Source organism: Mus caroli, chromosome 5 (assembly GCF_900094665.2).
Source record: "Mus caroli chromosome 5, CAROLI_EIJ_v1.1, whole genome shotgun sequence".
In the NCBI taxonomy this organism is placed as follows: Eukaryota; Metazoa; Chordata; class Mammalia; order Rodentia; family Muridae; genus Mus; species Mus caroli.
Window position 1 is genome coordinate 44,232,163 of NC_034574.1, and position 22,228 is coordinate 44,254,390.

The 22,228-nt window shown below is 40.4% G+C and overlaps 1 pseudogene; it reads left to right on the forward strand.

Annotated features, from left to right (window-relative positions):
- Nucleotides 1–11,409: 11,409 nt before the first annotated feature.
- The window catches only part of LOC110295522, a 155,353-nt pseudogene continuing 144,534 nt past the window's right edge, over nt 11,410–22,228 (forward strand).

Consider the following 22,228-nt stretch of genomic DNA (forward strand, 5'->3'; position numbering starts at 1 on the left):
TTTTCAATGTGCTTTGTCTGTGTTGTTCTGTTTGCCAGGAGTGTAGCTCAGTTGGTAGCGTGCCTACCTAGTTTACAGAGTCCTGGGTTCAATCTCCAGCACCTTGGAAACCTGGGTGTGGTGGCTCACACCAGTGACCCCAGGACTGAGAAGGTGAAGGCAAAGAGTGCCAATAACTGGAGGTCACCCTCATCTGTTTAGTGATTTCAACGGACATAAGAGACCCTTATAAAAGAAATCTATTTTATTCTTTGCAAAATTCTTCCTTTTCAGTCCTGGTTTTCCATTGTATTTGCCCCAGCTCCACCCTTTCAATGTTTCCTTTCCAGATCGTGGGCCTTCAGAAACACTGCTGTATTTACTGTGTACAGAAAACCCTTTTGAAGTCTTAAACTCTGACTCTATGTGGGATTAATAATCAAAGATGCTCTCAATGTGTAAACACTGTGGGATTTAGCAGATTAGCAACAGTCTAGTCCTGGGGCATATAACACACCTGCTCATTGTCACAAACAGTCTGGAAATAAAACCAGTTTGTCCTCTAGAGCTAGGCCTTTGAACTTGAGCATTCTTTTTCTTCCGGTATTTAGTGCTGGAAGAACTGTGCCTCTTTACATTTTGCCCCCTAGGCGCCTACTTGCCTCACCCTAATCCCCGCTCAGTTTAACACGTCTTCAGATACTCTGTAGGAATACAAGGCATGGATTGTATTGGGCAAAGAGTATTACTAAGAGGGTGACCTGAGTTTCCAACTCTGTGTGTGCGAATAATATATCTGATGAATCTGAAGCACAGAGATAAGGAGAAGGGAGCCCCTGGCAGCTGCACTGTGAATAATGTCCTGCACTGTCCTACTGTTAGAACTTGATATCACAGCTGTGGGTGTTTGTTGGAAGGTCCCCAAAAGGAATTCCAAGGTTCTATCTCCACTCACTGCCTTTTAGAATGAGAGCTTTAAGGCCGGAGTTGCTGTTGAAGTAGTTCCTGTCCTTGCTTGTATGCCATTGTGAGGATCAGCCTGTCTACATCTTGAAGGGTAGACTATTTGTTGTTTGTTTGAAAATTATTCCCTGGTAAATCCTTAATTATACAGCACTCTGGTCCTTTGTCTTTGTCTTATGTGAAATGGTGAGTGATGCAATGCTGTTGGTTTTTGCTTCTCTTACGCTGGCTCTTATGCTGCATGTGCAGTCTTCAATACAGAAATGTAAACAATGTAACTGAATCTACCAGAGCCTGCCAGCTGCTAGCTCACATGAGCCTTCACTTCCGGGATAGTAATCCGGCCCAGAACTTAAGAAACGAAGTAAACCCTGACATTCTCTTCCTGGAAGAGCATGCTAGATAGCTTTAAAATTCCTATGTTTTATTTTATCAGGGTTTTGTCTGCATGCATTACTGTGTACTATTTATATGTCTGCTACTCAGGGAAGCAAAAAGAGGGCATCTGGATCTGGAGTTTGAAACAGTTGTGACCTGTCATATAGGTGCTGGGAACTTAACTCAGGGTCTCTGAAAGAGCAACCAGTGCTCTTAACTGCTGAGTCATCTCTCCAGCCCCTGTCCTACTTAGCTGAAACTGGCAAGTCGATTTTGCCTAGAGTAGCCGTTGAGGGATTGCCCAGCTTTCTGTGTGGTGATGGCCTAAGATGTTAATTGATGTTGGAAGAGCCAGCCTACTGTGGGTGGTATCAGTCCCTGGGCAAGTGGTCCTGGGCTGTATACGAAAGCTAGGGGAACACGTGCTTGTGGGCTAGTTACTAAGCAGTATTTTCAGAGGTTCCTCTTATTAGGTTCCTCCCCCAACTTTCTGTCTGAGTTCATGCTGTGACCTTGAAGGATAACCAAATGAATTTCCTTCTGGGAGTTCATTTTATGTCATTGTGTTGGCCACAGCAATGGGATAAAAATGGAACTGAAGGAATGTATGATATTAATATACATTCCTTACCTCTCCTACAAGAGTTGTGTGCATGAGTTCACATGTGTGCAATGAGCACATACACGCCTCCTTTTATGTGTCTGTATTCACAGATAAACATCTACTCAAAACACAGTCTTGGGCAGACAATGAATGTATTACATGGGTTCAGTTGACCCTTAAATGACTTGGGGGTTAGGGATGCCAACTGCTTAAAGTAGCAGAAAATTTAATTATAACCTCTGCCTCCCTAGCAACTTAACTAAGTAGTATTCTTTTAACTAAAAGCTTTATTTACAACAACAACAACAGCAGCAGCAGCAGCAGCAGCAACAACAACAAACAAACCAGTCTGTGATTAGGGATAGTTGCCTTCCTGAAAATTGAGTAACAGCTGTGAGAAATTTTTGCTTTTGCTGGGATTCACAGTTTCTTGGGAGAAGAGTGGCTCATGGGGGGCAATTTATTTCCCAGGGTGTTTTCAGTGGCCACTCCTGACTCATGCTGCCTCTGCAATAGCAACAGGAGGAAGCAGAAATGATGGCACTGCTATAGTCCATGCTGTAGTTAGTTTTATGCTGCTGTGATTTATTGCTACGTCTGTATTTCTGTTTCCATTTCTGTGACTGTGATGGCGCCTGTATTTCAATAGATGGGTTGTGACAGCTATTCTTGGTTGACATCATGAGTCTATCTGGAACTAACTAAAACTCAAGTGGCTGAGTACACTTGAAAGGAAATTTTTTAGTTAAATCATTTGAAGTGGTTGACTCACCCTTAGTCTGGATCTTTTGAGGAAGGATGACCCATCTTTTATCTGGGACACTACTTCTAGCAGCAGCCTACATATAAAGACGTGGAAAAAGGCATTTCTTTCTTTTTGCCTGCTTGCCCTCAATCTTGGCGGCAAGTTCATTCCTTGCCTGGCATTAGAACCTAATTCTTCAGGATTCTGGCATATACTGAAGACCATGAAGACTTCTAGACTTTTGGACTAAACAACAAATTACTGGATTTTTGGAATTTCCATTGATAGTCATTGTTAGATTAGCTGGACCTCAGCCTGTTTTATATATATAGTTAGAGCCCTGAGTATATTGGTTGGTGGATTTTCACTTTTTACAGTAGATCAATATAAATTGTATGGTAATGGTGATAAAGTAGATTTTTGTCCACATAGGACTTTTTATGCTGTATGTTTCCCTTAGTATTTTCTTCAGTGTTTCAAAGATGTGCAATTCATCTGTAAGCTTTTTCAGATTATAGTTAATCTCCCCAGTAAAACCAATAGTGCTATAGCAAAAGTATTCACATCTGAGTAAAGCTGTGACAAATTCATGTTGATCATAGTTAAATAAAATATAACACACACACCATACACACATACATATAGGAGTTTTTGCTCCTTCTTAGAATTGGGAACAAAACACCCATGGAAGGAGTTGCTGAGACAAAGATTGGAGCTGAGGCGAAAGGATGGACAATCTAGACACTGCCATATCCAGGATCCATCCCATAATCAGCCTCTAAACGCTGACACCATTGCATACACTAGCAAGATTTTGCTGAAAGGACCCAAATATAGCTGTCTCTTGTGAGACGATGCTGGGGCCTAGCAAACACATAAGTGGATGCTCACAGTCAGCTATTGGATGGATCACAGGGCCCCCAATGGAGAAGCTAGAGAAAGTACCCAAGGAGCTAAAGGGATCTGCAACCCTATAGGTGGAACAACAATATGAACTAACCAGTACCCCCAGAGCTCGTGTCTCTAGCTGCATATGTATCAGAAGATGACCTAGTCGGCCATCATTGGGAAGAGAGGCCCATTGGTCTTGCAAACTTTATATGCCTCAGTACAGGGGAACGCCAGGGCCAAGTAGTGGGAGTGGGGAGGGAGGGTAGTGGGGGGGAGGGTTTGGGGGACTTACGGGGTAGCACTGGAAATGTAAATGAAGAAAATACCTAATTAATAATAAAAAAGAAAAGAAAGAAACAAAACACCCAAGTCTCTGAACCATAAAGGGAATTCACAGATCCTCCAAACATCTCTCTTCTGTTTGTCCTGCATAGCCCAAAGCCAGTCCTCTTTATGTCTATGAAATGCTCGTGGAACTCCTCACTGAAGCATAGCAGGAAGGGTATGGCTTAAAATATATATAGCTTCAGTGGAAGGGGAAACATCTTTCAGAAACAGGTGGGCTTTCTCTGGCATCTCAATGTTTGAATTGAATGTCAAGCCCAAGTCTGATCCAATTCTCACAACCAATGAAATGAGATATGGAGATGAACAGAAACGAGTCCCTGGAGCTAGTGAGTTATTGGGTGGGACTCTGTGTCAGCTTTTCCAGAAGCATTTAGGCTGCACAGAGCAAGCAAAAGTCAGATTCTATTACCAAGAGGCAGGTTAACTAAATCCTGGGTAGCTCAGCTGAGCAAATGCCTCTGTCCCCTGTTCCTAGAAATGAACCTCTATGCGTCACAATAAATAGAATTCTCATAATTGAAGATTACCATTATTGGTTTCCTTCCTGCAACCATATTTTGACAGACCCTGTCTACAAAGAAACCAAGAATATCATTATAACTAATTTGGTCATGCATTTTCATGCATGAGAAACTGGTATTATCACAATAAGTTTATGTAATTCCAGCCTAAAGCAATAAAGTCGATGTTTGAGATAGCCTGGAAGACCTTATTGAAAATAGATTCACTGTTGCAATTAGAATTATTGAAAAATGAGAAATAGCACATGGTTTACAGGAGTCGCTGAGGGTGCTTAGAAAGCACCTTGGTACTAGTGTCTTCTTAGGTCAGAGTTGACTAGCTCATACAGAATATCAGAATGAATGATCCACTGTACCAACAACTGTAAGGTGTCCCTATCTCACTTCTTGCCTCATTGTGCTCTCTTCAACTTTCTTCTTCATTTCCATGTTTCTCAGTTGACTGTATCTCACTGATGAAGACCCACTGCTGACTCCTGTGAACTGAACTCCAATTTCCTGACAAAGCAGATAGGATTTGCTCCAAAGAACCATTTCTTAACAGGTCGACTTCCCCTGTATCCTTTCTTTTCCACTACTTCTGGTGGGTGGTGGGCTAAGAGGGAAGTTAAAGCACATAAGAACCACAATTAAAAATAGGTTTTGAAAAAAAACTGAAGTTCCGTGCTTGCTTGTTACAGTCTTGCTCCATGCTATAGGACAAGTCTCTTTCTGCTTAGGCATTACTAGAACGTTGATATCTTCTAGTAGAATCTGTGTCTCTAGCTAGAGGATGGAAAAATGGTGACCCATGTTTGAATCATGAGTCATGGTGTAGTCAGGCTTTACTGGAACATGAAGGGAGCCCTGTATTGACTTCATTGCACAGGACACAGTCCTAGGACCATATAAGTGCCAGAGAACTAACAAGCAATGCTATAGAGTGGATCCAGGTGGAAGAAGGATGGTGATTGGCTTTGATGTCTGTGCATCTTTGTTATAAATGGACAAATACATGTTTACTTACAACACCTCTCTTCTGCATACATATACAAGAATAGAAAAAATTCAGTTTCTGAACCTCAGGAATTCCAGTAAGAGGTCAACATTTTTGAGGCCAAATCTTTACTTTAAGACAAGAGAGTTTGTTTTACAGTTTAAGAAACAGAATTTTTGGGGAAAGGGAAATAATATCATCAGGATATATTTTATGAAAAAACAATTTAAAGGCAATTAAAATTATTTAAATTTGTTTTGAACTTAGTGGGTAGAGAATTTCTAGCTCTGCCATGAACTGAAGGTAAAGTATCCTCCACAGGTCAACATGCTTGAAAGCATTGTCCCAAGATGGTGCTCCTGTTTTGGAAGGTTTTAGAAACTTTTAGATATAGAATATACCTGACAAAAGTAGGGATATTCTTTCAGACAGGAACAATTATGGATCAGAGCTGTGCGTGTAGGGTGGCAACCCCATCCCTCACTTGATGTACTGTCTTCCTGCTGGAGGTAGAATCTATAAGCTCCCTCTCCCTACTGTTGGGCATTTCATCCAAGGTCCCTCCCTTTGAGTCCTGAGAGTCTCTCACCTCCCAGGTCTTTGGTGCATTCTAGAGGGCCCCCCACAATCTCCTACCTCTCAAGGTTGCCTGTTTCCATTCTTTCTGCTGGTCCCCAGGGCTTCAGTCCTTTTCCCTCACCCAATACCAGATCGGGTTCCCCTCTTTCCCCCACTACCCCTACATCCGCTTTCCCTCCCAGGTCCCTCCTTCATTTCCTCCCTCCCCACTTGTGCCTGTCTGAAAGAATTACAGCCTTGGAAATGGAGAGGAGCCTGAGGAAAAGAAGGTGCAGAGACTGGCCCAAAGTGGAATCCAACTCAAGAGGAGGTCCCAAGGCCTGACACTCTTAAGGAGGCTCTGGAGCACTCACAAAAAGGGACCTATCATGACTTCCCTCTGAAAGACCCCACAAGCAGCTGAAAGAACCAGATGCAGATTTTGCACCCAACCAATGGACAGAAGCAGCTGACCTCTGTTGTTGAATTAGGGAAAACATATAGAAGCTGAGGAGAAGGGGGATCCTGTAGGAGGACCAGCAGTCTCAATTAATCTGGACCCCTGAGATCTCTCAAACACTGAACCACCAAACAGGCAGCATACACCAGCTGATATGAGGCCCCCAACACACATGCAGTAGAGGACTTCAAGATCTGTGTTTATTCAGAGATGATGCACCTAACCCTCAAGAGAGTGGAGGCCCCATGGAGTTTAGAGGTCAGGTTGGGTAGGTGTGGGTGTGGGGACATCCACGTGGAGACAGGTGGGTCGGAAGGAGGTATGGGATGTGGAACAGTTGGAGGGTGGATGTAGGGGAATAAAATATGGAGTGTAAAAAATAAATTAACAAAAAAGTAGGGATATAGGAGGCAAGGATCACGGGTTATGAAGCTTTGCCAGCCCAGACCCCATCCAGATTTCTGTCCGGTCATTAATTTATAGATATGAGTATAAAGTCTCCTGATAGTCCATACCTCCTCCAACCAAGCTGTCATGATGACTGTATCCCTGTACTCTGTGAACCAAAATCAACCAATTCCTAAGTTGCTTCTGCCAGGTGTTGGGACACAGCAATAAGAAAAGAAGCACACAGAGTTTTAGCATTTCCCAGGGTACAGAGTGCTTTTAGTTACTGATAATGCAAGTAACTGATTTGCCTTCATCCTGAAAAGCAGGTAGCGGTTGGTGGCTCTTGTGAACAGAAGGAAGGACAGCAGGATCCCAGAAAGATTAATGTGAGATTGTTTAGTCGATAGGTTAGCATTGTAGCCCAGTGGTGGATCATGTGCAAGGGCTGAGTTTGCACTATAAAAATCCAACCCAACCCAAAAGAAAACAAAACAGAAAAAAAAAACCCTTCAAATTCCACATTCAAAAACTATTGGCTATGGTGGGCTCAGACTGTAGGTATCTTGTTATGTTATTAACTGGTAGGGAGTAAAACTGGGAAGTAGAGAACAGGGTCGTTTCAAAAAAATGGTCTTCAGAAAGCACAAATCTTGAAGTGAGGTGGAGGGGATCTAAAGGTCAGCAAACTTCAGTCACTGTTTCTGGATGAAGTAATGGAGTTTGAATTCTTTTCTTCTAAAGAAAGCAGAGAAGTGCTGCTGGCTTGCTCCACTTCTGCTTCCCATTCACCAACTGTTACATTCATTGTGGAAAATGCTATTCAAGCTCCTGTATAGATTTCTTTAATTAGTACATCCATTTGTTTGACTTTTATATATATTCATTTAATTCTTTTGAATAGGAAGACTCTAGATTTGTTTCTCAAACATTTCAGCTATCTCTGTGTTATTGGATTCCGTTCTAGGGTGTTGGTGCTGGGGCATGGATGAGGTTGTGCCATATGTTTTGTGCTGCTTTGTTACATTTTACACATCCATTGACATGGTTGTGCTTAATTCCTCTCTTCCATGGCTATGGATATTGTGCTTTCTGTAACTCTTCCTAGAGGAATGTTTGCATGAAATTTAGCTAGAGGTGTTCATAAAACTTGATGTTGATTACTGCGTGAGTAGTTGAAGTGATCTTGTCTTGGCTCTGTGAACAAGACCAATGGAAAGATATTCAGTCCTCCGTGATTGACAGAATTAATATTGTGAAAATGGTGGCACTACCAAAATTGAGTTATGAATTTCATGTAGTACCTATGAAAATTCCAATATAATATTTCACAAGTTCTGAGAAACAGTACAAGGATTCGTATGGAGCCAAATAAAGACCATGAATAGCCAAAGCAGTTCTAATCAGGAAGGTTACTACTGGCGATATTACCCAACATTAAAGTACATGTATAGATCTGTGGTCATAAAGACAGCCTGGTGCTGGTATAAAAATGGAGAAAAAGATCAATATTATGGAGGACCAGGAAACAAAATAACAAAGCTATATCTGCTTAATTTTGAGAGGGCAAAAACACATATTAGTAAAAGTCTCTTTTACACATGCTGCTGCAAAGCCAGGTTTCTGCCTGTAGGAGAATGACATAGATTTTTATATCTTATCTTGTACAAAAACCAATTCAGAATGGATCAACGGCCTTAATTTAAAATGTGAAGCTTAAATTTAGGGGGCAACATTCAAGATACTAGGTAAGGAAAGAAATTTCTGAATAGAACATCAGTAGCACAGAAATGAACTCCAAGAATCAACAGATGGGACAACATGAAAATCTGAAGTGTCTGTACAGCAAATGACCAGGGTTAATAGACAGCCCACAGGATGAGAGAATATCTCTAACACCCAACATTCATTAAATAAGGGGCGAATATCTATAAATTAAGTATTGCAGAAAAAAAACTGCCAACCAATAAATAAAAAAATGAAACGAAAAGATAGTTGTTTTTTAAAAAAAGAAACACAAATGGCCAATAATTATAAAAGTGTTTAATAGTCCTAGCTACCAAGGAAATACAAATTAAAAATACTTTGAGACACCACCCTACTTCAGTCAGTATGGCTGCCATAAAAAAAAATCTAACAATAAATGTTGGAGAGAATGTGAAGGTAAAAGAGACATTGATTACTCACTGCTGGTGGGGGTGTAAAATTAATACAGCGATGAATAAATCAAATTTAAAATTTCTCAAAAAGTTAAAAATAGAACTACTATAAGACCCAACTACTTCACTTCTGGGCATACAGACAGAGTACTCCATGCCTGACTGTAGAGAAATGTACCCTCTGTATTTATTTCTACTTTATTCACTATAGCAAAGAATTAGAATAGTTGTCCATATATGGATGGCTGAATAATGAGAATGTTATATATAATGACTTTAGAGTGAATATTATTCATATATATGTAAATACTATTCAGTGCTAAAGAAAAACATAATTACAAAAACTGCAAGAAAATGGATGGACTTAGCATGTATAATATTGAAGGAGGTCACATAATCTCAGAAAGGAAAAAAAAAGTATGCTCTGTCTCCTATGTAGAATCTAGGCAATAACATTTGTATATGTATGCAAGCAAATACACAGGTGGGTGCAGTCTAACATGTGGAAAGGAGAACAAGAAAGCATACAGACAAAGGGACGAGGAATGAACAGGGACAGGCAATGAACAGGAACAGAGAAAGAGGCTGTAGAGCTGATGGTTTTTCTAGTTCTAAGTCTGTTATGGGGTTTTCATTTTCTGCTTTAGGTAAGTTTATGAGGTTATATTAGACAGTGAAAAGCACAAAGCAAAACTCCACAGCTTCTGTTTCAAATGGTTACTCTCTGGGTGTAGAAGTTCACTGAGTTGTATAATCTTTGGATGTGTTTAATTTCGATGTGTGATTTATTTATTTTTAATCATTTCTATAACAAAAAATGAATGTACAAACAAAAGTAGAGAGTAGAGGAACTAAGCAATTTTGCTTCACTGAAAAGGCATGTTTTAGAGCCAGAGAAGCCCTAGCTCAGAAATCATTAGTAGAGTGAAATCTCTAAAGGCAAGAAGGATAGAGAAGCTGTGGGTAGCAATGGAAGGTACTGGTAGAAAGGCAGGAAGAAAGTGCTAAGATACCTAAGGTGTGTGTGTGTGTGTGTGTATGTTCTCCTGTGAAGTACTTTTGTGGAGACCAGAAGTTAGCTTTGGATAGCTTTCTGTGTTTTCATGTCTTTCTTTTCGAGTCAAGGTCTTTCACTGAACCTTGATCTTGCAAGTATCTCTGTAGTAGGATTTAGTGGTCGATCTGTGGGATGATCTTAGAACTGAGGAAGAATAATTATTCATTTTGGGGGAAAATAACTTCAGAGACTGTTGAAGAACTTGGAGAAGGGTGTTGTTCTGTCTTGAGAGGAACCTGGGATAGCCTAAGGAGTCAGGAGGGACTGCTACACACAGGAAACTCTGAGATACTCAATTTTCCGGGTTTAACCCATTTGTGAGCCTAAATAATTGCAACACCGCCATCTAGTGCTCCATAATGAAAAGATTTAACACCCCCACCCCCAAATTTCCTTTATACAGATTGTTCCAGAACTGATTTTTTTTTTATTAAATAGCTCCACCTGCTTTGCAGACGTTTATGTCTCCAAGTATGTAATTTTAAGTGCCTTAAGAGTCTTCTCATCTTCTGTGCATATTTAAGCACTTCTTTATCTTAGGGCTAGCATTTCCTCTTCCCCTCTTTATGTCCTTGTCCCTGAACAGGGAACAGTTTTCCATTCAGAGTTGCAGAAGAGGAGCAAGTTAGTTTTCCGTGTTCAATTCTTTTCTCCACAAGAAGGTTTTAAAATAAACTTTTAATTGTGAATTGTGTTTGTCTTAAAGTTGAAATGTTAGTTCGGAGAGTCCTGAAGGATATCCCTTCCACACTGTCTCCCCGGCAGCAGCAATGTACGTCCTGTGCTGCACCCATTCATGTCCATTGGTAAAATAACCCACAGTTAGACAGGTGCTTATGCACTTTCAGAAACAGAGACCTGGGGAGCAGCAAGGGAGGCCTAGAGGAACAAGGCAAGACAGAGTTAGAGCTTCGGTTGTTATCATAGCCCTCTACTGTCATATCAGAAGCCAGAAAACCGTAAATCAATGAACACCCTCCTCCCCAAACACACATGTACAAGCACACACAGAGATGCAGAGCAATTGCTTAGGGAAATACTCTAGAAGAATTTTGTAACTAACAAGCCATGCCCATGTGCTACATTGACAGAGAAAAGATTAACTTGTTCATTACACAGGATGATCCATGTCTGTTAAGAACAATGGAGAGAGTTGACAAAAAAAAAATAAGCCTAATCCTTATCTTAGACATGACCAGGAGGCTTTTCACAACTGTGGCCACTTGAGGCGGGTCCTCCAGCCTTAAGCTCTACTTTTTTCCCACTTGTTTGCTCTCTGAGGCTCTGGTCTGGAGTGAGAGGTCACCATTCTCCACAGCTGCTTAGCTCCTCCTCTGGTTAAAGTCCAGAATTCAAGTTAGGTCCTGTTAGCAGACTCGATGATTCTACCCCTGGAGCCATGGCTTTCCCTGTGGGGTTCGGATGGGGAGCAGCCACTGCTGCATATCAAGTAGAAGGTAGGAGAAGATGCTTCTCGAACACTTGGGCTGAAAAGGATGCTAGTGGGTTCTGCATTCCTTGGGAGGAGGGTAAAGTGAATGAACAAATCTAGAAGAAAAATGCAAATCCAGATATGAAATTTTCTCCTTTAGAAGCCACATCCTTTTCTCTCCTTCCTCTGACACAAGAAGGGGTGACCAAGGGGTCAGGACAGGACGCAGCTCCCTTCCACTCAGTCTGGGCTATCTGAAAAGCCAGTTTATGTTGATTAGCTGCTTTCATGATTGGGTTCTTGAACAAATTTGCCAAGTGTTTAAAAAAGACGTTTCTCCACAACAGACTAGAAAAATGTTGAGTATATTCCTCCCAAGAACTCTTCATTACTTGGGTAACGAGCTCTGCCTTGTACCAAGTGAGCCAGAGCTTAGCGCTATCTTGAACATGTCACCCATTTCCTGGGTAGTTCATAAGAGAGGAATACCAAAGTATCAGATATAAATGTACATTTAGGTAAGAACAGGTGAGCTTCATATCTTAGCTCCAATCTCTGTCCTCTGCAGATGAACACATGAAGTGAGGATATGCCCCACCCGCCACCTACACACATAATCTGTTATCTGCAAAACAGAAAACTTGGATTTACTTTTCTAAAATGCATTGTATCCTCTTGTCCTGCGACATGGTGAAGAATTCTTTTCTTCTTTATTGTTTGTTTATTTTTATTGTATATATTACATTCAATCTCAAAGGAAGTTTGCCCTCTTTCTTTTTCTCCCAGTTCCCTGCCCCCAACCTATTCTCCCCCAGGTCCACGCCTCCTCCATTTCCTTCAGAAAAGAGCAGATCTCCCAGGGATATTAACCAAACATGGCATATCAAGGTTCATTAAGACCTCCCCTCATATTAAGGGTGGACAAAGCATCCTAGTTGGAGGAAAAGTGTCCCAAGTGTATGCAAAAGTCAAAGACAGCCCCGGCTTACAATTTTAGGAGTCTCACAACAACAATAATATTTATAAGGTGGGCCTAGTTCAGAGTCACAAAGTCTCCCTTGTTGTCTTTTCAGGCTCTGTGAGCCTCTATGAGCCCTGCTTAGTTGATTCTCTGGGTTTGCAATGAAGGTTTCTTAACAGCAGCCACCACAGTGAAAATATATATGTGGCCACAGAAGTGTGTGATGAAACCCTGAGTTAAACAAAGGTAAAAGTTTTCTTGTTGTAGCTTTCTATGATGGCAAGCTGTGAGACTTAAGCAACAAAAATGTGTTCTCTGATTGACCCAGAAGCTTTCACTAGCCAGTTGAAGATGCAATTAGCTAAGTTTTACTGGGGTAGGGTATGGCTCTGATCAGGTAGTACCAGATGTCCTCATACAAAGAAGGAAATTTGGACACAGAAAGGGACACACGCAAATACCACGTGACAAGTGTTTAAATTGGAGTGACATAGCTATAAGTGAAGAAACCCCAAGGTTCAATGTCCACCACCAGGAGACACTGAGAAGAGGCCAGAAAGGCTTGTATAGTTATAGTAGCAGCAGGTCTCTGCTGACACCTCAAGTTTGAGCTGCTCTTTTAAAAGAAGATACAGAGATCAGATTTCTGTGATTCCTCCTCATAGCATGGAACATAGAGGAACTAACACATAAACAAAACCAGGCCAGTCAATGAAATAATTTCTGATTGTAAAAAGGCTTGGCTGCCCATCAGGGGTTATGTGGAAGGCTGAGAAGCTACACAGGACACAGGAATTGCTCTTTTTACCTAAAGTTTAAAGAATTTGAATGGGGGACATTTCCTAGGAAGTGACAGAGGAGAGGTTTATCTCTGCAGAGACAAAGCTGCTTTGGTCCCCTACTTTTGATTCCAGACCTGCAAAGGAGAAGAGGAGCCTCTGATGCTCTTGCTATGACTGCCATATGCAAGACATCTTCATGGGAAGACTAGTGCTGTGATGTAAAGGTCCTTTGAAAAGATGACTGAGAATGCTTTGGTCAGCAGGGATACTGGGCCACATCTTCACTGAATGGTATCATCTCTAGATAATTTCTACCAGATCAGGTGGATTACAGAAAGGGACTCCCTCTTTCGGGGAAAAGGAAATGATCTTTGTTCTTTTTCTTTTTGGAAGGGAGGCCCTTCAGCTCAGGGAATAGGTGTCATTTCTTTGGAATAGATTGAGTAGGGCTAGGTTCTAGAAGCATAGAACATTGTGGTTATGATGATGGGCTCTGGAGCTAGACTTTATAGATGCAGGACCCACATCTACTTCTTCCTACCTTGGTGAATTTGGCAAATTATTTACTCCCCACTTTTAAAAACCTTCATATTTCATTTATATGTGTGCGTTACCTACAGACATGTCTAGGCACCATTTGCATGCCTCTGCCTGTAGATCTTCTGGACCTGGAGCTCCAGACAGCTGTGGGCCATCATGTGGATGCTGGGAACTAAACCCCTAACAGTTGCTATTATTTTTGTCCATGGATCTATTTGTCCTGCCCCTTTCTTCTTGTTGATAAGAGGAAAGGAACCAAATTTGAGCAAATGAAATTTAACAGAGTTAATCTGAGTAAAGAGTGTATCGTGGAGGAGTACATATTCAGAAGCTCCACCTAGCAACTGGAATGATTATAGGTCGATGAAGGAACTGACATAGCAATTGCTGGATGGCCATAGATCAACAGTTGCCTTACTTGAACATGGCATACGGTTCAGAGCCTCTGATCAGCTGACAGCCTGGCTTCTAAGATTGCCAGAAACTTTGTTAGTTTAGTGCCTTCAGACAGGGATGTTACACCCACAGACCTCTCAACAGCTTGGCTACTGCACATAATCCAGCCCAAGGCAAAAGTGATCAGAAGTATAGCAGGCATGGGCAAGGACTCGCAAGATCCACCCCTAGTTGAAGCACTACAAGGAGTCAAGGGTTCGAAGAGAGGGAGAATCAGTTTTCTTCAGGAGATAAGCCACCTGAAAGGTTGCCCATGTATACATATGACTGATACTTATTGGACTCCTAGGAGCTGTGTATATATATATATATATATATATATATATATATATATATATATATATATATATGCTATATACTGAAGAAGAGAACATGAGTTTAAGAGGAATATAATGGAGCCATGGGAAAAGGTGGATATAAGCAAAATACACTGTACTCTACTGTGACTTTTAAACAATAAATAAAAACCATATTTTTAAAGAAATTACCCTTAGGTTGTAGTTATTTAATTTAAGCTAGATTTCAATTCACTTTATTAAGAAAGCGCTTTGGGTGAAATTTTATTGATTTCTTCCTTCTTAGGTAGTCTATTAGAGCTAACTGAAACCTTGGCATTGCACTTGGTCACCACTCCAATGAGCTCACTTGGTTTCAGTGTTAGCTTCAGAATTCACAGTGTCAAATTAATTAGGAGATTATTTATATCTTAAAATTTTTAGGTTTGTTTATTTTATCTTATGTTTACGAATGTTTTTCCTGTGTGGAGGTGTGTGCAGCAACCACATCCATGCCTTGTGCCCAGAGATAATAAGAGGGCATTTGGATTCCCCCAGAACTGGAGTTACAGATGTTTGTGAGCAACCATGTGGCTGCTGAGAACTTAACCCCATCTTCTATATGAACAGCAAGTGCCATTAACCAATGAATCATCTCTTTAGCTCCTCTATGCTCTCCTTCCAACATTTTTACTACTTTAACCACAGTGAAGCTATTTGATATGCCAAGGATAATATATTTGAGATGTTTTTGTCTTTTTAAAAAATTAGATATTTACTTTATATACATTTCAAAGGTTATCACCTTTCCTAGTTCCCCCTCAGAAAATCCCTTATCCCTTTTCTCTATTCCCATGCTCCTCAACCCACCCACTCCTACTTTCTGGTCCTGGCATTCCCCTATAATGAGGTGTAGACCCTTCACAGGACCAAGGGCCTCTCCTTCTAATGATGACCGACTAGGCCATCCTCTGCTACATATACAGCCAGATCCATGTGTGCCACCATGTGTTTTCTTTGATAGGTGATTTAGTCCCAGGGAACTCTGTGGGTACTGGTTATTTCATACTGTTGTTTCTCCTATGGGGCTGCAAACCCCTTTGACTCCTTTGGTACTTTCTTTAGCTCCTTCATTGGAGACCCTGTGCTCCATCCAATGGATGGCTGCCAGCATCCACTTCTGTATTTGTCAAGTACTGGCAGAGCTTCTTAGAAGACAGCTTTATCAGACTCATGTCAGCAAGCTATTGTTGGCATCTGTAATAGTGTCTGGGTGTGGTGGTTGTTAATGGGATGGATCCCCATGTAGGGCAGTCTCTTGATGGTCATTCTTTCAGTCTCTGTTCTGAACTTTGTAACTCCTTTCACTTCCTTAGTTAGAGTCACACCAAAGCATTTTGTTATTTGTGACTATTTTGAAGGGTATTATTTCGTAATATCTTTCCCAGCCTGTTTATCCTTTGTGTAGAGAAAGGCCACTGATTTGTTTGAGTTAATTTTATATCTAGCTACTTCACTGAAGTTGTTTATCAGGTTTAGGAGTTCTCTGGTGGAATTTTTAGGGTCACTTATATATACTATCATATCATCTGAAAAGAGTGATATTTTGACTTCTTCCTTTAAAGTTTGTATCCCTTTGATTCCCTTTTGTTGTCTAAATGCTCTGGCTAGGACTTCAAGTATTATATTGAATAGGTAGGGAGAGAGCGGGCAGCCTTGTCTAGACCCTGATTTTAGTGGGATTGCTTCCAGTTTCTCTCCATTTAGTTTGATGTTGGCTACTGGTTTGCTGTAGATTGCTTTTATTATGTTTAGGTATGGACCTTGAATTACTGATCTTTTGAAGATTTTTATCATGAAGGGGTGTTGAACTTTGTAGAATGCTTCCTCAGAATCTAATGAGATGATCATGTAGTTTTGTCTTTGAGTTTGTTTATATAGTGAATTACCCTGTTGGATTTCTGTATATTGAACCATCCTTGTATCCCTGGGATGAAGCCTACTTGATCATGATGGATGATTGTTTTGATGCCTTCTTGGATTTGGTTTTCAAGAATTTTATTGATATTTTTGCATTGATATTCATAATGGAAATCGATCTGAAGTTCTCTTTCTTTGTTGAGTCTTTGTGTGGTTTAGGTATCAGAGTAATTGTGGCATCATAGAACAAATTGGGTAGAGTACCTTCTGTTTCTATTTAGTGGAATAGTTTGAGGAGGAGTATTGGAATTAGGTCTTTTTTGAAGGTCTGAAATAGAACTCTGCACTAAACCCATCAGGGCCTGGGCTTTTTTTTTTTTTTTGGTTGGGAGACTATAAATGACTGTTTCTATTTCTTTAGGGGATATGAAACTGTTTAGATCGTTAATCTGAACCTTATTTAATTTTGGTACTTGTATCTGTTGGGAAATTGTCCACTTCATCCAGGTTTTCCAGTTCTGTTGAGTATAAGTTTTTGTATTAGCATCTGATGATTTTTTTTTGGATTTTCTCATGTTCTGTTGCTATATCTCCCTTTTGATTTCTGATTTTGTTAATTAGAGTAGTCTCTCTGTACTCTCTAGTTAGTCTGGCTATGTACGGGTTTATCAATCTTGTTGATAGTCTCAAAAAACCAGCTCCTAGTTTGGTTGATTCATTGTATAGTTCTTTTTGTATCCATTTGTTTGATTTCAGTCATGAGTTTAATTATTTCTTGCCCTCTACTCCTCTTGTGTGAATTTGCTTCCTTTTGTTCTAGAGTTTTTAGGTGTGTTGTTAAGCTGCTAGTGTATGCTCTCTTTAGTTTCCTTTTGGAGGCACTCAGAGCTATGAGGTTTTGTCTTAGGACTTCTTTCATTATATACCATAAGTTTGGGTATATTGTGGCTTCTTTTTCATTAAACTCTAAAAAGTCTTTAATTTCTTTCTTTCTTTCTTCCTTGATCACGTTATCATTGAGTAGAGTGTTGTTCAGCTTCCACGTGTATATGGGCTTTGTATTATTTATGTTGTTATTGAATATCAGCATTAGTCTTGGTGATCTGATAGGATGCATGGGGCTATTTCAATATTTTTTTAATCTGTTAAGGCCTGTTTTGTGACTGATTATATTGTCATTTTTGGAGAAGGTGCCATGAGGTGCTAAGCAGAAGGTATAACCTTTTGTTTTAGGATAAAATGTTCTGTAGATATCTGTTAAATCCATTTGTTTCATAACTTCTGTTAGTTTTACTGTGTCTCTGTTTAGTTTATGTTTCCAGGATCTGTCCATTGATGAGAGTGGGGTGTTAAAGTCTCCCACTATTATTGTGTGCAGTGCTATACGTGGTTTGAGCATTACTAAAGTTTCTTTAATGAATGTGGATGCCCTTGCATTTGGAGCATATCTGTTCAGAATTGAAAGTTCATCTTGGTAGATACTACATTTGCTGATTCTGAAGTGTCCTTCTTTGTCTTTTTTGATAACTGTAGGTTGAAAGTCGATTTTGTTCAATATTAGAATGGCTACTCCAGCTTGTTTCTTAGGACCATTTTCTTGGAAAATGATTTTCCATCCTTTTACTCTGAGGTAGTGTCTGGTTTTGTCCCTGAGGTGGGTTTCCTGTATGCAGCAAAATGTTGGGTCCTGTTTATGTAGCCAGTCTGTTAGTCTATGTCTTTTTATTTGGGAATTGAGTCCACTGATATTAAGATATTAAGAGATATTAAGGAAACGTCATTGTTGCTTCCTGGTTTTTTTGTTTTTTTTTTTTTTTTTTAGAGTTGGAATTCTGTTCTTGAGGCTATCTTCTTTTAGGTTTGTTGTAGGATTACTTTCTTCCTTTTTCTAGGGCATAATTTCCCTCCTTTATTATCCTTTGAATGGCCTGATTCGTGGAAAGGTATTGTATGAATTTGGTTTTGTCTTGGAATCCTTTGGTTTTTCCACCTATGGTAATTAATTGTTTTGCTGGGTATAATAGCCTGGGTTGGCATTTCTGTTCTCTTAGGGTCTGTCTGTATGACATCTGTCCAGGATCTTCTGGCTTTCATAGTCTCTGGTGAGAAGTCTGGTGTAATTCTGATAGGTCTGCCTTTATATGTTACTTCACCTTTCCCCCTACTGGTTTTAATATTCTATCTTTATTTTTCAGTGTGTTGTGGTATCCAGGACTCACTGTTGTGGGAGTACTGGGTTCTGATGATGCCAAGTAGTCTTGGTTTCTATTGGTAAGATTCTCCTGTTTACCTTTCTCCATCTGGTAATTTCTGGTATTAGATGTTCTTGCTGTCTCTGGCTAGAGCTTGTTCTTCCTGCGAGTCTGTAAGTTTGTGTCAGACTCTCCTGGCAAGTCCAGTGCACAGAGGGCTGCAGAACAGCACCTCCTGTTGCAGACATAGGCCCATAGGAACCTGTCCCAGCTGCTTTGCTGTTTCTGCAGTTGGTGCACTCCTGAGTGGACCTGCCTTAGAGAGTCACTGGAGAGTAAATGTTGATCTTGCCTGAGTTCCAGGGTCAGAGCACTCCCTAGGGGCAAGCTCTCCTCTGGCAGGGAATGTGCACAGAAGACTGATGATCAATCCCACCTCCTGCCTGAAGATATAGGACTGTAGGACCCTGTCCCAGCTGCTCTGCTGCTTCAGAGGCCTCTGCTCTCCTGAGTGGACCCACTTTAGAGAGAGACACTGGAGAAAAATGGCAATCTCACCTGAGTCCCAGGGTCAGAGCGCTCTCTGGAGGCAACCTCTCCTCTGGCAGGGAAGGTGCACCTATTTGAGACTCTTTATGTGCATATAACCTATTGGGAAGAACATGACTGTAGCCATTCAGAAATAGTGATAAGGAATTAAAGTAACTCTCCTTAATGAGAATACTTATGAAAAAACTTATCAAACTTAACCAATTTAAAGTTTAGGCAATAAAGATAGTCCATCAGTATAAAAGTCCATCTGGTCTTGGTGTTTGGGGCATGTTGGCAGTTAAGATTCAGAGTCACTATAAAATTATCTCATTAAAAAAGCTATCTATTTTTGTAGTTACCTAGGCAATACAGCTATAGTTCACCTAGAGAACTCCTAAAAATACAGTCTAAAACTTGTTTATTCCAAAAATATCTTCTTTAATTTTTTTTGTTATTTTATGTGTATGGATGTTTGTCCTGCTTATTTATCAGCATACCACGTGTCCTTGGTGTCCATGGAGGTGAAAAGAGGCATCAGATCCCTGGAACTGGGGTTACAAAGCAATTATGAGCTGCCACATGGGTGTTGGGAATTGAACCGAAGTCCTTGGGAAGAGAAGCCAGTATCCTTAATGACTAAATGGTTTCTCCAGCCCCAAAAGACTCTTGAGGAATTTAGTTAGATTTAACTGAGTTGTTTTTATTTAATCCTTCTCTAGTCTCTGTCTAGTAAAGAAATGTGTTTAAATAAGGTGAAAGATCTCAAAACACAAGTCTATGGAGCTCAAATTTAATAGAGAACTCATCCATGACCCCACATGCTACAAATATCAGTGGGTCAGGTGGGTCCTTCAAAACTGTGTTTGGTGCTCCTGGGTTTCCTGCTTATGAGCTTCAGACATCAACTCTCATGATGAGCTGTTGAGAGGGAAATTTTAGACAAATCAATTTTAGCAGAGCTTATTTGAACAACGAAATGATTTACAAATTGGGTCATTCCCCGATCCAGTTAAGATTCAAAAACTCCACTTAGTGTTGTGGATAGTCAGTATTTAAATCCAGAAATAGCCTAGTAACACTCAATATTTCCCTAATTTGGGCACGTCTGAGTAGTTAACAGCTTCTGAGTGACTAAGTTCTTGACTGCTATGATCGTCCAAGCCTCAGGTAGTCGCCATAAGTACACACTCCTTCCTTAGAGAGCTTGCATCTATTTACATATTAAATACAGTTACAATTTTCTATGTATACGAACAGTTTCAGACCACATTCTGTTAACATTCTGTAAGCACTTTGTAAAATGGGGGATAATTATAGCATGTCCTACAGAACAGTCAAGTATTGTAAGAATTCTGTGCTAATATGTCGCCTAGGTATAATCATATTTAGGGACATGGATAGAAGGATTACTGAGGATCACCCATTATAGAACTCTATAGATATAAGTATAGATATGGTATAAGTACACAATTAGTTTTATAAGTGTACAGTGGCTTTCAGTCACCAACATACAGTTCCATTGAGAACCAGGGGCTACCTTAGCCAGACTATCCTGTCCTCTTGTCTGTCTGGAGATAGTCTTTCCCATGCTCTTCTGCATTGGGCTTGGATCTGTCTTATATTAAAGTCTTTTTTTTTTTTTTGTGGCCTCTACCAGGCTGTTGTGTGTTAATTCTCCATCAATAGCTTCTAGTCTGGGGACCTTGACAGATGTCCTGTGTTCAATCCTCAGCCTGTTACCTTTATGGATTCACCGAATGACTTCTCTGTGCTTGCTTGCTCTACCTTAGAAGTGCTGGGGTTAAGTTTTACTTTAAACACGTCTTAGTATAACAATGGCAGATTAAATATGCATTTCTCAGCTTCCTTCCTTATAGACTATGAAGTAGCCATGTTCACTCTATAGATAAGGTCTTGGTAAGCTTATGTCATTGGAGCATTAGAATGCCTGGTCCATGGTGCTCAGTAACATTGCCACAAATGCTCCTATTAGCACCAATTCTATCATTTTATCTTTCTCTTTAGGCTATGCTCACCTCAGCTTGTACTTGAAAGCAGAGCAATATCATCTGCTTTATTTAGGCAGATGCTGATATCTTGTTCAGACCACATGTTACACATTTTACCCACTCCTTTCCTGTTCTCCACTATTTCTTTGAGCAGGGGCTGTAAACGGGTATTTCAGCTTCTCATCCACCGCCATTTCATTTACAGATGCAGGAAGACCAAACATGGCTAAGTCAGATCAACATGGCCTGTGTTTAAAAGCTGAGGTCAGCTTGTCACTTTTTTATTTGGAAAATCTTTGAATTTGGGTTCTACCTTTGAAAGTCACAGCTGGGGCTGGAGAGATGGCTCAGCACTTAACAGCACTGACTGCTCTTCCAGATGTCCTGAGTTTAAATCCCAGCAACCACATGGTGGCTCACTGTCTATAATGAGATCTGATCCCTCTTCTGGTGTGTCTGAAGACAGCTACAGTGTACTTATATATAATAAATAAATCTTTTTTAAAAGTGTTTTTTTTTTAAAGGGCTGGAGAGATGGCTCAGTGATTAAAAGCACCGACTGTTCTTCTGAAGGTCCTGAGTTCAAATCCCAGCAACCACATGGTGGCTTACAACCATCTGTAATGAGATCCAATGCCTTCTTCTGGGGTGTCTGAAAACAGCTACTGTGTACTTACATATAATAAATAAAAAAATATTAAAAAAAGAAAGTCACAGCCTTTGAGCAAAAAGGAGAACTGAATGGGAATGATATTTGGAAGAACAATTTAGCAATTCAGTGACTTCATTGTGAAGCACTGTCATGTGTGCCTTTTCACCAATTTTCAAAGCATGCTTCTCTGTGTATATGTATTCCTTTTCATTCTCTTGGGAGCACTGTGGGGTTCCTACACTCAAAATTGAGATATTATATAGCTTTGATGTGGAACAGAGGGCAGTGTCAACATTTTTGCAAGTGGGGCCAATGGAGAAGCTCAGGGCCTGTCCTTCTGACCACCCTTCTTATTATATCCTGACTTGGTTATATATTGCACCAGAACCACAGCCTTCCTCCCTGTGCCTCTTATCCCTTCTGCTTCTCTTCTGGCCACTTCACTGTTTATG